We start from the raw sequence: 15,604 nt of genomic DNA, 5'->3' as shown, positions 1-15,604 counted from the left end.
TTGAGAGGTGTATTAACATTTATCTCTTTTAAATATATCTTCAAATTGTCACTCAATCTCTGTCGGGATCAACCTGGTGCGCGGACCTATTGGGACCGTGCAAGTTCGGCAAAGCGACCCCTATTTCTACGCTCTATACTAAAATTCGCACTTTTAATTATATTGGCCAATTATATTAGTCCTGGTTACTGGATAATTGTCAAGGCCATAGTCCAAAAAAATAATAACAAGAAAAAATAAGATTCAGGTTATGTTATTCAAACATAAACAATTGTATGTAGTAAATAAAATTAGTTATTAAAATGCAGTACTGCAAGCAAAATAAAATTAATTAAATTTACCTTTATACAGGGTGTTTCATTAATAATTGTCCATATAGTAACTGGAGAAACCTTAACACAAAATACGAAGATTTAACCTAAAACACTTAAATAAAATGTGGTTCCTTACAGAGTTACAGGGTGTTTTATCTAAAAATTTAAAAACTATTTTTGCTCAGCATTTTAAAACTATTCGATGTATCATACTTGGCAGAAAGTGCGACTACTATATACCCTACTAAATTATGATAAACAAAAGTTTCTAGCTACTACCAGAGGCATACGACAGGGGATAGTGAATGGTTGACCCTTCTCAAATTCTACGCCACTGGTGGAATTACTATTTTAGTGCCATTTTTAGATTCTCCAATGCTTTCTACGTAAATAATATACTTCACATTGGTAACGATAAAGTCATTAGTTTTCGAGATATTTGAAGTTAAATATGAAACGGCACAGTTATTTTGATTAATTTATGATATGATTCAATATGATTAAAATTTAAAAATTATTTGTACCCAGTACTTTAAGACTATTTGCAGGATCCTTATCATACTTGGCAAAAAGTGTAGGTACTGTACACCCTACCAAATTAAGATAAATAAACGTTTCTAGCTACTACCAAAGGCGTACGATAGGGGATAGTGGCTAATTGACCCTTCCCAAATTCTACGCCACTGACGAAATTGCTAATTTATTGTAATTTTTTGATTTTGCAATACTTTTTATGTAAATAATGTACTCTTCATTCGTAACGATAAAATGATTAATTTTCGAGATATTTGAAATTAAAATGAAGCGACACAATACATTAATCAAAATAACCGTGTCGTTTCATTTTTAACTTCAAAGATCTCGAAAACTAATGACTTTATCGTTACGAATACAGAGTATATTATTTTCAAAAAAGTATTGGAGAATCCAAAAATTGAACTAAAATAGCAATTCCGCCAGTGGCGTAGAATTTGGAAAGGGTCAACCCATCACTTTCCCCCGTCGTACGCCTCTGGTAATAGGCACAAACGTTTGTTTAACATAATTTAGTAGTTTGTATAGTACCTATACGTTCTGCCAAGTATGAAAAGGATACGTCGAATAGTTTTAAAATGCTGAGCAAAAATAATTTTTAAATTGTTAGATAAAACACCCTGTACCTTAGTAAGGAACCACATTTTATTTAAGTGTTTTAGGTTAGATCTTCGTATTTTGTGCTAAGGTTTCTCCAGTTACTATATGGACAATTATTAATGAAACACCCTGTATAATAATTGCACATCATATCAATATTGTGGAGCAATATATAATTTTTCTGCTTCCTTGACAGAAGGTATGAAATATACGTCAATTTGACAATTTCAATTGACAATATGAATTATTTAAGATAGTTGCAATATTTCTCCGCGACTCGCGCAGGGTTGTTTCTCGTTTCCCCTTCCAAGTACTTGCACACCGCGAATAGGTTGTGCCGGAAAGATGATTGTTGTATTTCTGTCATCATTACTTCAGGCTAATCTACGGGATCTTAGAATAATTGTTAGTAATGTTGTCCAGTGAGTGTTCCAATTTCCTGATTATTGTAAATCCTCCAATTGCCCAGGTGATCTTGATACTGGCCTAAAATGGATATAATTTTATTTTAAAAGGCTATAAAAACGTTGTTGATCTCTTAGAAACATACATATAGCACCACTACTCTTTTGATGGTGTTGAAACTTCAACTTCGGAAGCGCATGATCACATGTGTGGTTAGCTCTCTAATATGGTGTCGAAGCGTCGACCTTGAAAATATGCACTATTAATATTTTAGAGACTTTTGAGATATGGTTACATAGACAAATGCTGTGCAAACAAACAAAGCAGTTCTTAACAGAGGAGACACGACTCGCAAGTTGGCTGATAGCGAAATAGCATGTCTTCGACATACACTACGTGAAAGTGACAACAATATTCTCTGACTAATTATGATGGGATAATTCGAAGGACAAAGCGGAATGGGTAGAAAGCAAGTCTATTGGTTAAAAAACACCAGAGAATGTACCAGATTAAGGAGAACAGAATTACTTTAGAATAGCTCAAGACAGAGGGTTTTGTCATGTTAATTGTTAACGTCAGGGACTTGATGAAGCACGTAAAGAAGAAAGAATGCTTAAATGCTCAGCGAGATACCAAAAGAAGTTGACTGAGAATGTTCAGGTGGGACTTGGTTGTGAACCAAGTTACACTCCAGTAAGTGAAAGTTGCAAGAAAACAAACACGATAATCGAAGTATGCAATGGAGATAATAGGAAAAGAAGGAAACGATTTCTAAATGGTTTACTGATGAATATAAAGAAGGCATAAATAGAAAAATATACGTATTTACCAAGAACCATTTCTGCATTGATATAAAATTAAAAAGCAATGATAAGTACTATAAAATAAGTAACCTTCTCTGAAAAAAGGAGAAAACTTCTTTAAGACGACGTTTTAAGAAAATTAAAAGCCTAAAACCACTAGAATATAGCTATGAAGTTTTACAGAGCTCTAAAGGGTATGAGGTAAAGTTTTAAAGCAAATATTAACTCTTGTTACGACAAAGAGGAAAGCATTTTTGAGGAAAAAGATAAGGTGACTTCCAGATGGGCTGAATATTTTGAGGACTTACTTAACGTTGAAAGTTAAACTGTATGGCAGAGTAATGACAATTCTAACAGTAAAACTGCATAGAGAGCAGCCAAGCTTAAAGAAGGTTTACTTACTGCCCTTCATAAAATAGCTGTGTCATATCTGGGGCAATGAAGAAATGCCCGAGGACTGTAGAGTAACACATAACAAAAGTGATAAATTAACGTATATAACATTCAGGAGAGTAACAATACACAATATGGTTCACAAAGTCTTCTCTAGTCTACTCTAACGAAAGCTATCTTTATATACGAAAGAACGGAAGAGTGTATAAATGGGGGTATTGTTCTGGTAAAAGTACTGTAGATCAGATTTTTTTACACATCAAGCAAAAAGAAATGAGAGATTTTTGGAGTACGATGTAGACCTTAATATATGCTGCTTATTGATTTTTATAAGTGAAATAATCAAGAACTTTCCAAATACAAATAGTGTTTCGACAGCGAGGTAGCCTAGAGAAAGTTTAGGCTGTTGAGAAGCGATGAAAAACGTTTAGACTAGGGGTTCTTAATTTGTGGTACATGTACCACTGGTGGTACATATCAATATTTGCGGTGGTACACAAGACACAAAAACACAGCCAAAATTCGGCATATTTTTAGGTAATTAGACTACCTAACTCGATAGGTATTTCAGTGAGGTGGTACCAAAAATAATTAAAAGAATTTTGTAGTACATGACTCAGAAACGTTGAGAACCACTAGTTTAGACCGTTTTGAACGTAAAATCCTCAGACATATTTATAAAGGCGTGCAGGAGAACGGATTATGGAGTAAACGCTATACAGTTAAGTCCGCGAGTCTTTACCCGTGCGTCATCATTTAAAGCATACGAAATAAGTCGGAAATTGACTAAACGCAACAACAACTGACAGAAAATGGATACTGTTCCGATTACGGGTTTTATTATAAAATTTGACGTTATCAAATATATAGAATGTCAAATGTAAGTTATGCTTCAAAATTTTTGTGCAGAATTACAGCTATATTTGAAGTAGCTTAATAAATTCTTTTATTATTATTGATTAATAAATAAATAAACAATTTATAAAAAAATTCAATAACATATTTTATTTTTGTTATTTTATTAATTTTGACGGAAATCTAAACACAATCATTTCTTTACTGTGCGAATGACAAGCAAGCAAGCAAGCATAGTGATTTAACCCAGCCTGAGAGACTTGCTCACCCCTAGAGAATGACATTCGGGTGATACAATTTATTGGGGCGAGGAGGATTAACTCCCGTAAGCAGGAATCACTCCACCCCGCTTCAATGCTCCAGACCATCCACTTACCCCCCGATAGCACTCTGATGCGCTATAGGGGCTCTCAATCAGCAAAGTGCTTATCATATGGGAGTCTTGGGTACACGGACTCCCATATGAAATCCTACCCCGATCAATGCAGGCCAGCGTGAGGCGCTCTATTCCCGCTATATCTAGTGACTTATCTTCGATCTGTTTTGCTTGCTCGGGCGCCGAGTCCCCGCTCTGGGCTATGTCCAGTTCGGTGACTCGGCGCTCGAGGATGTGGGCCCCTCATGCCCGTTTTTTGGGTTTTGTTACTAATATTTTTTTGTGGCTTTCGCCTATTGTTAATATTTTATTGATTTGTTTAGTGGCTGAAGCCGTTTTGAAGTTTTTGTATATTTTTTTTGAGGGATGTCTGAAACGTATAAAAATCAACATTAATAAATATAATGAGATGCCAAAGGTGAGCAAGTTGTTTTCTTTTGATAGAGCTACGAATATCTAGCCTTTATTATATATTAACTAATATTTGCTGTTTGGGTCTCCTGTGTTTCCATCTATGGTACACATCATACCTTAATATCTCTTGCAGGATCCGGTTTGGGTGGTCTTCTAGCTCAGCAAATTTTGTTCTGGCTTTTTCCTCCATAATATCCAGTACTCTTATTTGTTTTAGGTCTCTAAATAAGAACCGTTCAGCGACATATCTGGGCACGTTTGCAGCTTCTCTGAGGCAGTTGTTGTGTGCCGCTTGTATCTTCTTTTTGTTACGTTGACTCGTGTGACCCCATGCAAGGGATGCGTATGTAATTATTGGCAGTATAATGCTATTTATAAGTCTTAATTTTGTTTCCATAGCTAATTTGCTTCTTCTTCCTGTGAGTCCTCTTATTGCCGCTCTGGCCGCTGCTGTTTTCTGGACTGTTGCGTTGACATGTGATGTGAATGTTAGACCTTGGTCCATTGTGACTCCTAAATATTTAGCTTTGTTTTGCCATTCGATGGGTCTGTCTTGCAATGTTAGCTGTTGTTCTGGGTTATCTCTTCCCTTTTTGAAGATAACCGCTTGGGTCTTATCTGGATTTATTGCTATTTTCCATTGGATACTCCATTCTTCTATTGTATCCAATGCCGTCTGTAGATTTCTTACAGCTATATCTAGGTTCATGTGTTTTGCAGCAATTGCAGTGTCGTCTGCATAAAGACTGATCAATGTCCCAGGTGTTCTTGGAACATCTGCTGTATATATGCTATACAGAAGGGGTGATAAAACTGCCCCCTGTGGTGATAAAACTGTACGAATGACGTTTGCTTTGTATGTTTTAAATATTAATTGCCAAAATATAATTATTTACCTTAAAATTTCAAAGCCCAATATAAAATTAGTTGCGAAAACAACTGTTTGTGTAATAGAAAGAAACTTCAAAAGGCAAAAATTCGACAAAAACCGCAAAAAATTCAACTGACTGACAGCCATAAAAGTAAATAAAGCAGAAACGTCAAACAAATTGTGCTTAAAATATGAAAACATACCGAATCGTCTTTTTTTGTACCTATCTCTTTTCAATGCACTGTGTCTAGATGGTTCATTAAAATAACATGTGTTTTTACTTAATAACAAACGGCAGCTGGTTTGTCATGAGTTTCATGCGTGGAAGAGAATGATGCTAGATAAAAAGTATGTGTTTTATCTCGTCAGGTATTAATGACACACGGGTAAAGACTCGCGGACTCAACTGTAACTTTGAGCTTTACTGCCTTTATAGTGAACCTAATATTGATAGGCCCATCAAAATAAACACGCTCCGGTATCTGGACCACTTAGAAAGAATTAACAAGATGGAGCTATCAAAACACATTTATAACCAAAGACCGGATGGAGTGAGGAAAAGAGACAGGCCCAGAGAATGATTTAAGGACCAGATAGAATACGACTTACGAGTGTTAAGGAGTACGAAATTGGAAAACCAAGGCGAAAAAAAGGAAGAAATAGAAGCTGATTCTAGAGCAGGCCAAGACCCACCATCGGTTGTAGAGCCAATGACTATAATGATATAAGGTATTTGATTGCGTAAAAAGCAGTGAACTAGTATACCGAATATAAAGCTCTGGAGTATCGATGGAATTCATCGGACTTGTGACATCAAACGATAAAAAGCAATGACTTATTGCATAACTAAAATTGCAGTATGTTGTTATCAAAAAACTAACAACATATACAATATTGAACACACCATAACGGCTAAATGATTAAATATCGCTCCGGGGAATTTCGAATACAATCCCAAAAATAATTTTCCATTATCGAAACAATCACGTTCAGAGATGACAAAAAAATCGTTCGGTAAATGCATTAGCCGTTATCGGTCGCTAATTGCTACAAATGAACACAGCAATTCGATTACTCCACCCCGATCCAGTCCCGGTCTCCGACAAACTAACGATTCCCAGTCGATCAATTCGGTGAATGGCACGTCCTCTAAAAAAATCGTCGAATAAGCGACTGGAAAGATGTAATATGACAAATGCTATTTGCTCCTGCACCTATCTAAAATAGGAGTTTTTTTGTTTCGGTCAAATGTCGAAGATTGCGATAGTAATTTATAGAGCGATTGGGTCCGCTTTTGGCTGCGAATCGTTCTGTGTAAATTGAGCAGGAAGAATGGGAAATCAGACAGACGCTTTTTGAATTCAAAATATATAGTTCAATAAAGTTACAGTTGAATATAATTTTAACCAATACAAATATTTTATATAAATTGTTGAACACACAAATACATACAAACAATTATTGGCATGTTATTTTGGTTGTTAAAAGGCAATACTCGACATGGTTAATACAGTTTGCGTTTTTTAGATTTTTAGGCAAGTGGTAAAAATTGTCAATTATTTAATGATGTGCTTTTTATTTCTTTCCTACGCAGTTGGAAGTAACCTTAAAACATTAACACGTCAAATGCCAAAGCCTCTACGGTGGGCGCCAGTGAAACATGAATGGAAAATAAAATTTGACAAGATGTTGATATGTCATATAAGGATGTGACGTGTTAGACAATTTGGATAACAAGTTCACGGTTGCTCAGAATCTGAAGAGATATGGGATGGTTCTTAACAAGATATTATTAAAATCTACAAAAATGCAACTCCTGCTTGCATATAGGAAATATTATACCAATAGTGGTTTGATAATATCGACATCCGCCTAACAGCAGCGAGAATGCCGGAGTTCACGTCGTAAACCGCCATGCATGCCGGGCTGAGCTGAGCTACCAGCCGGGCGAAGACACTTGCAACTACATTTTAAACTTCACCATACTCAAACTAAACTGGAACCTCCTGACGGCTCAAACTAGACTTGACTTCTTGACGGCTCTAACGTAACTGACTTTCCTCGTCCCAATTCAAGACAAGATTCTTAAACCAAACGCCCCTTTTAAAAATCATTCCATCTTTCCCATCAACAATTCAATGGCCAATTACAGACTTAAGACTCGGGCCGGTTGTTCGAATGCTAATCAACATTGATCACTATCAAATATTTAATTACTGTCACAACTGTCAATGTCAACTTTGGTTGGGTTGCTGAAAACACAGTTAATTATAATTATGAGATTAGTTAGTCAATTAACATAACAATTATTAATATAATTGATTAACTAATTTCATAATTGTCATCAATAATTATAATTAATTATTTATATGGGAAATAAGCCACAATTAAAATGAAAAAATAATTTTATTAACGTTTCGACGCCCAAATCGGGTACCGTTGTCAAAATACAAAATATTACTAAAATAAACAAAAGAGTTGTTGCTAAGCAAAAAAATTCTTCTAATAATTTATTTAATCTCACTCATTTATATTGGCAATTCAGACATATTTTATACATTTTAAAGTAGAAGACTTTAAAATGATATTGCCAATATTTATGAGTTGCGTTCCTGGGACGACTTACTGAAAGATAGTTCATTCGATTACATGAAATCAACCCCAACTCAAGAATATCCGTCATAAAAAATTATAGCATGTGATCTGTCTTTAAAAAGACAACCAAATGCAACGACAGTAAAATTCTCGCGTTAGAGACTTCATAGTAAATCACAAGGGAAAACCAGGAAAAACCCTGTGATACTATCCCGACATCGTCAGTATTTAGTCTTACATTAATTTATAATTAATAAATAATATGAATAATACTAGATATATAAGTAATACTAAAATATAAAATAATATCGAGCTAGTACATATTTTATATTTTAGTATTACTTATATATCTAGTATTATTAATATTATTTATAATTTAAACATGTTACAAGTCAGAATTTGGTATTATTTTTTGAGAGTAAATTAATGTAAGACTAAATACTTACGATGTCGGGATAGTATCACAGAGTTTTTCTGGTTTTCCCCTTGTGATTTACTATGAAGTCTCTAACGCGAGAATTTTACTGTCGTTGCATTTGGTTGTCTTTTTAAAGACAGATCACATGCTATAATTTTTTATGACGGATATTCTTGAGTTGGGGTTGATTTCATGTAATCGAATGAACTATTTTTCAGTAAGTCGTCCCAGGAACGGAACTCATAAATATTGGCAATATCATTTTAAAGTCTTCTACTTTAAAATGTATAATATATGTCTGAATTGCCAATATAAATGAGTGAGATTAAATAAATTATTAGAAGAATTTTTTTGCTTAGCAACAACTCTTTTGTTTATTTTAGTAATATTTTGTATTTTGACAACGGCACCCGATTTGGGCGTCGAAACGTTAATAAAATTATTTTTTTCATTTTAATTGTGGCTTATTTCCTATATAAATAATTAATCATAAAAATGCCACAAGGAAATAGCTTCAGAACAACATCAATAATTATGTTTTCAGCAACCCAAACAAAGTTGACATTGACAGTTGTGACAGTAATTAAGTATTTGATAGTGATCAATGTTGATTAGCGTTCGAACAACCGGTCCTAAAACGCCAATATGACGCCATGTATGTTTCTCAGCCAATCAAAAATTCACCAACTGATGGATTTAGCGTCACCTTGGACAGAACTTTTCCCATCAATTTAGCTTACTCATAAAAAAGACACTTGCGCTCGTTGGTAGCACTTAGACTCTTATCTCTACAACGGTATGCACTATATAAACAAACCAACTCCACAACATCATATTTTGGTCGCCAGAAACACTTATATTTACGACTCCAATTCATTTGACGGTATAAGATAATATAAACATAACAAGGTCCCTCAGATGAAAATAGATATGATATCCACGCTAAAACCCTGAGAACGTACGATCGACAAAATACACAATATTTAACATCGTAAGAACGGAAAGAATCACAGAAGATCCAATTCCACGCGATACATGGTACAATTCCTGAAACGGATTTTGCATACAGGGTAAACCGATAATACTAGGGGTTCGAAAACGTTAATGATCTTCGCACCCGTTACAACCTTAAAACTTCTTTTTGGTGCTAGAGCCTTAGATATTTACGTTTGAGTAGCTCAGTAGTTATTTTATCTTATTGGTTAAACATTTTATTATCTATTTAATGTCCCACTCATCCAGATGGTAACTCAAAGTTGCTTTTCTTCCATTTGGTATCCGTTCTTCTGGTGTTGATGGTACTACGAGAAAGATATTAATAAACTATTAAAGGACTTTAAGGCAACCAAACAAAATAAATAATAAGAAAAATAAAAGAAGGAAAATAGAAGTTTAAGGGTACCCAAGGGGAAGTCAAGTATGAAGAATATTTTAAACTAGCATATATTCTTCATCTTGTAGTACCGTCTCCTATCGCAGGTTGGATACTATCACAGCAATCTTAACTTTGTTGGCTACAGCTCTGAACAATTGTATTGAACTGCACCCGATCTTAGCTAGCAGATCAAAATAGGCAAATAATAACAGATAAAGAAAACAATAATTAAGATAGTTGGGAAATTTTAAACGCAAAGATAAAGAGAAAAAGATAATAAAGCGGGCATCAAGTTGAGAAAAGTTGAAAATATAGGTTCAGAGGGCATTCCGGAAATAATAATTACAGAAGTCTCTAATTCATTAAATCAAATGAAAACCAATAAAGCACCTGGTGAATCTGGTGATGACCAAATCGATATTGTTGTAGTTAAAGCAGGAGAAAAGTCTCTTCTAGAATCTAGTATTAAAAGTATTGGCACAATTTAAACAATCTTAAACGAAGTTACACTGTCTCAGTGAAATTAAGCTTTTATGGTAGTCATAAACAAAAAGGGAGACATATCGGAGCTGAAGAACTATAGACATATTTGCTTGTTATCATTGTATGCTTCATTTTTATCCGTTTTTAATTAAGATTATTGTTTTTACTAATTTATAGTTTTCGACATTCCTAATTTCTTACACAAACTAAAAAATATGGCATATAATATATTTCTTCTTTGGTGAATTATTACTTCTTTGGCTTTATTAAAAATATTCTAAAATATCATGTTGAAAATTGACGAATTAATTCACATATAATAAATAAAAACATATACGGTAAATTATTTTATCGCCAACCGTCACTAAAGTCATTCATTATTGTACTCATTTGATGCCATTTGCGGCAGTAAAATAACACTTTATTGTACTGAAAGAAGAATTTTACTTTACCTGCCGCGATTAATCAAAATAAACTGAGATTGAATGTAAGTGGTCGATGGCAGTAATCGATTATTTATTTGAGTGAACTTAAAATTTATTTACCTACTTTAATTATTAAAAATATTGTACAAAATTTACGTTATTATTAATTAAATTTATGTCAGAAAGTGAACTTCTGTAGTATTTTGCAATTATATTCATAAAACATAAATCAAAACTTTACAGATTTAGTAATTAGGTACTTATTCGATATTGATAAAAACTATCGATTAAACATCGAAATCGACCATCATGCAAAAGCTTTCTGTCACTGTCATCGTCATTACTGTCATACGAAATTTTTATTTCGTCTAAAATTAATTCTTAAATATTTTAAGTTTTGTATTATGAAATGGTGTTTTTGTTAATTCGATTATATGTATATAGGACGGTGACAGGTTAATGATAATTTGTTATCAAGTATATTTATTTAGATTTTCTACTATTCATCAAGGTAAAAGTAACTGCGCTGCGGGAGGCTACACTTCATAAACATAACGTTACTATTAACGGTATTTTTAATTTTTGGTATTTTATTTTAAGTGTTAAAATTGGTTTAATATTTAAATAAAAATACGATATATAACGATATGCAACACAAACTCAGCAATAGTAAATTATTGAATAAAACATTATCAATTAAATATGAGTTTTCAAAAAGAACAAATAATAGAAATTAAAGAATTCATAAAGGAACTGATCGCCGAAAATGGAGAGGAAATGATGAAAGAAACAAGAGATCTAATCAGAGAAGTGAAAGAAATGAATCAGATGTATAAGGATGAAATAAAAAGACTAATAGAAGAAAATTTGCAGATGAAAAACGAAATAAAGGAAATACGAGCTAAAATGAACTACATAGAAGAAGTAGAAAATAGAATAGAAACGAATGATAGGGAAAACAGGAAAAACAATATAATCATAAACGGATTGGATATACCAAATATTAACGAAAAAGAAATAGAAGACCATGTCAAAAACTTCGTCGATAAGGAATTAAAAGTTGCAATAAATAATGCAAAAGTAAGAAAAATCAAGAACAAAACATACTTGGTCAAAGTAGATAACTTCCCAAAAAAATTGGAAATAATGAAAAATAAAACACTACTAATGAGAGGAGAACACAAACAGGTTTATATAAATAATGATCTGACTGTAAAAGAAAGAGCAATCCAAAATAAACTCAAAATAATTGCAGAAAAAAAGAGAGAAGAAAACAAGAAAGTAAAAATAGGATATCAAAAATTAATAATCAATGGAGAAAAATGGATATGGAGTACAAAAAATAATGAATTGATACAAGAACAAAGAAGCAATAACACGCAAACAAAAAACTGGCTACAATAACCACATGGAAAAGAGATGGCAAGACATCAACGGAAACGACGAGGCAAAGAACAGGAAATGAAAATGGTAATGGTAATAAACAAACAATTTGGAGACTAGCAACGTGGAATGTGAGAGGACTAAATGGAAAAGAGGCAGAATTAAGCTATGAGTTTGATAGAAACAGAATAGAAATACTAGGAATAACAGAAACCAAAAAGAAAGGCAATGGAGAAATGTATTTGGAAGGTGGACATATTCTCATATACAGCGGTGTGCCAAACGAAAAAAGAGCAGCAGCGGGAGTGGGATGTGTAATACATAAAGACAGAATAAAGCACATACAAACATGGGAAAGTTGGACAGAAAGAATAATTACAGTAGAGATGAAGGATGAAGGGGAAGAAAACCTAACCATAATCACGGTGTATGGCCCAGATGAAAATGAGAAAAAGGAAATAAAGGACAAATTCTGGGAAGACCTCAACATAGCCGTAGAAAACAGTAAAGGAAATATATTTATTATTGGAGATTTTAATGGTAGAGTAGGAACCAAAGATATGTCGACATCTGATGTAATTGGAAAATATGGTGAGGAGGTGAGAAATAACAATGGAAGAAGATTAATAGAATTATGTGAATTAAATAGCCTAATAGTAACAAACACACATTATGAGCACAAAAATATTCATAAATTTACAAGACAAGGACCAAGAGAAACGGAAAAATCAATAATCGACTACATACTGATAGAACGCAATAATAGAAGGGCACTCCAAGACATAAGAGTTAGAAGAGGACCGGAAATAAGCAGTGACCACTACTTATTAGAAGCTAAAATAAAACATAGGATAGAACCCCAAACTAGAGCAGCAGAAAATAGAAAAAAGATTGAGTTCGAAACAATTAAAAACTATAAGCTTAGAGACAAACAAATAGCTCAAAAATACGAAGAACTGACAAACTTAAAAATAACAAACTTGATGAGATCAATACAGATAAGCAATTTGGAACAAAAATGGCAACTACTCAAAGATATACTAATTGAAACGGCAAAAGAAGCGTGTGGGGTGTACAGGAAAAACAACAAAACTAAACAAACGAGCTGGTGGAATGATGAAATCAAAAACCATGTAAAAATGAAGAAGAAAATGTGGGAAAAGTACTTAGGGAACAAAACCGAGGAAAATTACGATAGATACAAAGAAGAAAGAAAGAAAGTAAGAGACATGATAAAAATAGAAAAAGAAAAGACCTGGATACAATTCGGACAACAGATGGAATACAACAGTAAAGAAAATCAGAAACTTTTCTATCGAACAATGAAAAATATAAGAATAGACAAACCAACAAGAGATACAAGAATAAAAAACACAGATGGAACAATAATAACAGACGATCAAGAAATAATGGAACGATGGAAGCAACACTTTCAAGAACTACTAACTAGTAATGAAGTAAACAGAGAAGAGAACAACGAAGAAAATGAAGAAAGAACAGAACAGGAAGAAAACACAGATGAAATAACAAACGAAGAAATAGAAACAGCAATAAAGAAACTTAAAAATGGGAAATCTCCTGGACATGATAGAATAACACCAGAAATGCTGAAGTATATGGGACTGGAAGGTAGGAAATTGCTCAGAGAAATATGCAATGAGGCATGGAAGAAAGAAGAAATACCGTCGGACTGGGAGATGGGAGTAATACTGCCCATACATAAGAAAGGAGATATCAAAGAATGTAACAATTATAGAGGAATTACACTATTATGTACGGCACTGAAAGTATATGAAACAGTATTAGAACAAAAGCTGAAGAATATAATAGAAACGACACTAGAAGAAGCCCAGAGTGGTTTCCGGAAAGGACGAGGGGTGCAAGATCACATATTCACAGTGAAGCAAATAACAGAAAAAACACTACTGACTAAAACCAAAGAGTACATGGCCTTCATCGACCTAGAAAAAGCATTCGACAGAGCGAAAAGAGAAACAATATGGAACAGTCTAATTAGAAGAGGAGTTGATAGAAAACTAATAGAAGTCATCAAAAGTCTATATAAAAGAAACACGAATTACATAATGCATAAAAATATGAAATCGCAACAATTTAAAACATCTGAAGGCTTAAGACAAGGAGGAGTCATGAGCCCTACACTCTTTAACATCTTCATGGACGAAATAATCAAAGAATGTATACCACAATTAAAAAAGCTACATGTAGGTTACCGAAACCTAGAAAGAATAGGAATATCAGAATGTGCATTTGCTGATGATGTAATTGTCATGGCAGATAAAGAGGAAGATCTAAGAAATAATCTACAAACATGGAATGAGGTATTAAATAGGCATGGGATGAAAATAAACACACGCAAAACAAATATTATGGTAGTAGCACAAGAACAACCCGTATTAAACATACAAATCAATGGAGAAACAATAGAACAGGTAAACTACTTTCAATACCTGGGAGTAACAGTGGAAAACAACGGAAAACAACACAAAGATATAGAAGAAAGGATTAACAAAACGTCTAAAATATTCCACGCAATTAACAACAAATTTTTAAACAAAAAAGAAATATCCAGAAAAACCAAAATAACTGTCTTCAACACGATATACAGACCAGTACTTACATACGGGTGCGAGTCTTGGGTATTAACAAGAAGTATGAAGAGTAAGATCCAGGCACTGGAAATGAAATACCTAAGACGAGTAAAAGGAGTATCAAAAAGAGACAGACTAAGAAATATAGATATACGAGCGGAGCTCAAAACTAAACCACTCCTAGAATACATCGAAGAAAAACAGCTGAGTTGGTGGGGCCACATGAAAAGAATGAGAAGAAACATACCAGTAAGGAAAGTATGGGAAGCAAGAATTCAGAAAAAAAGAAACAGAGGAAGACCATCAGAAAACTGGGATACAACCATTGCGAAGATTATCCAAAAGAAAGGGAAAACCGTAGCAGAAGCAAGCAGACTGGCGCAGGATAGAAAACAATGGTCAAAGTTTGTGCACACGTGAACAGACATTAGTCCCGACACTGAAAAGTAAAAGGGACTTAAAAGACTATATATATATATATATATATATATATATATATATATATATATATATATATATATATATATATATATATATATATATATATATATATATATAAATACGATTAACTGTTTAAAATATATTTATTTCGTTGAAATCATAATAATAGAAGTATAACGTCTTACGTGCGTACGTACCAAGTACACACTCTTTTTTCATTAGGATGTAATTAAGTAAGTGTTAATGTTTTTTATGATTGGCGATAAAATTGTGTATGCACCACGTCAGTAAAGACTCTTTATCGAACTCG

General features: G+C 33.4%; 1 protein-coding gene across 1 annotated transcript in view; it reads left to right on the top strand.

The window, feature by feature from the left end:
* The window catches only part of LOC126881093 (DNA-binding protein D-ETS-3), a 231,279-nt gene that overhangs the window by 179,678 nt on the left and 35,997 nt on the right, over positions 1-15,604 (top strand). The window lies entirely within an intron of this gene.

Source organism: Diabrotica virgifera, chromosome 3 (assembly GCF_917563875.1).
Source record: "Diabrotica virgifera virgifera chromosome 3, PGI_DIABVI_V3a".
In the NCBI taxonomy this organism is placed as follows: domain Eukaryota; kingdom Metazoa; phylum Arthropoda; class Insecta; order Coleoptera; family Chrysomelidae; genus Diabrotica; species Diabrotica virgifera.
This window is presented reverse-complemented; position numbering and strand designations above follow the sequence as displayed.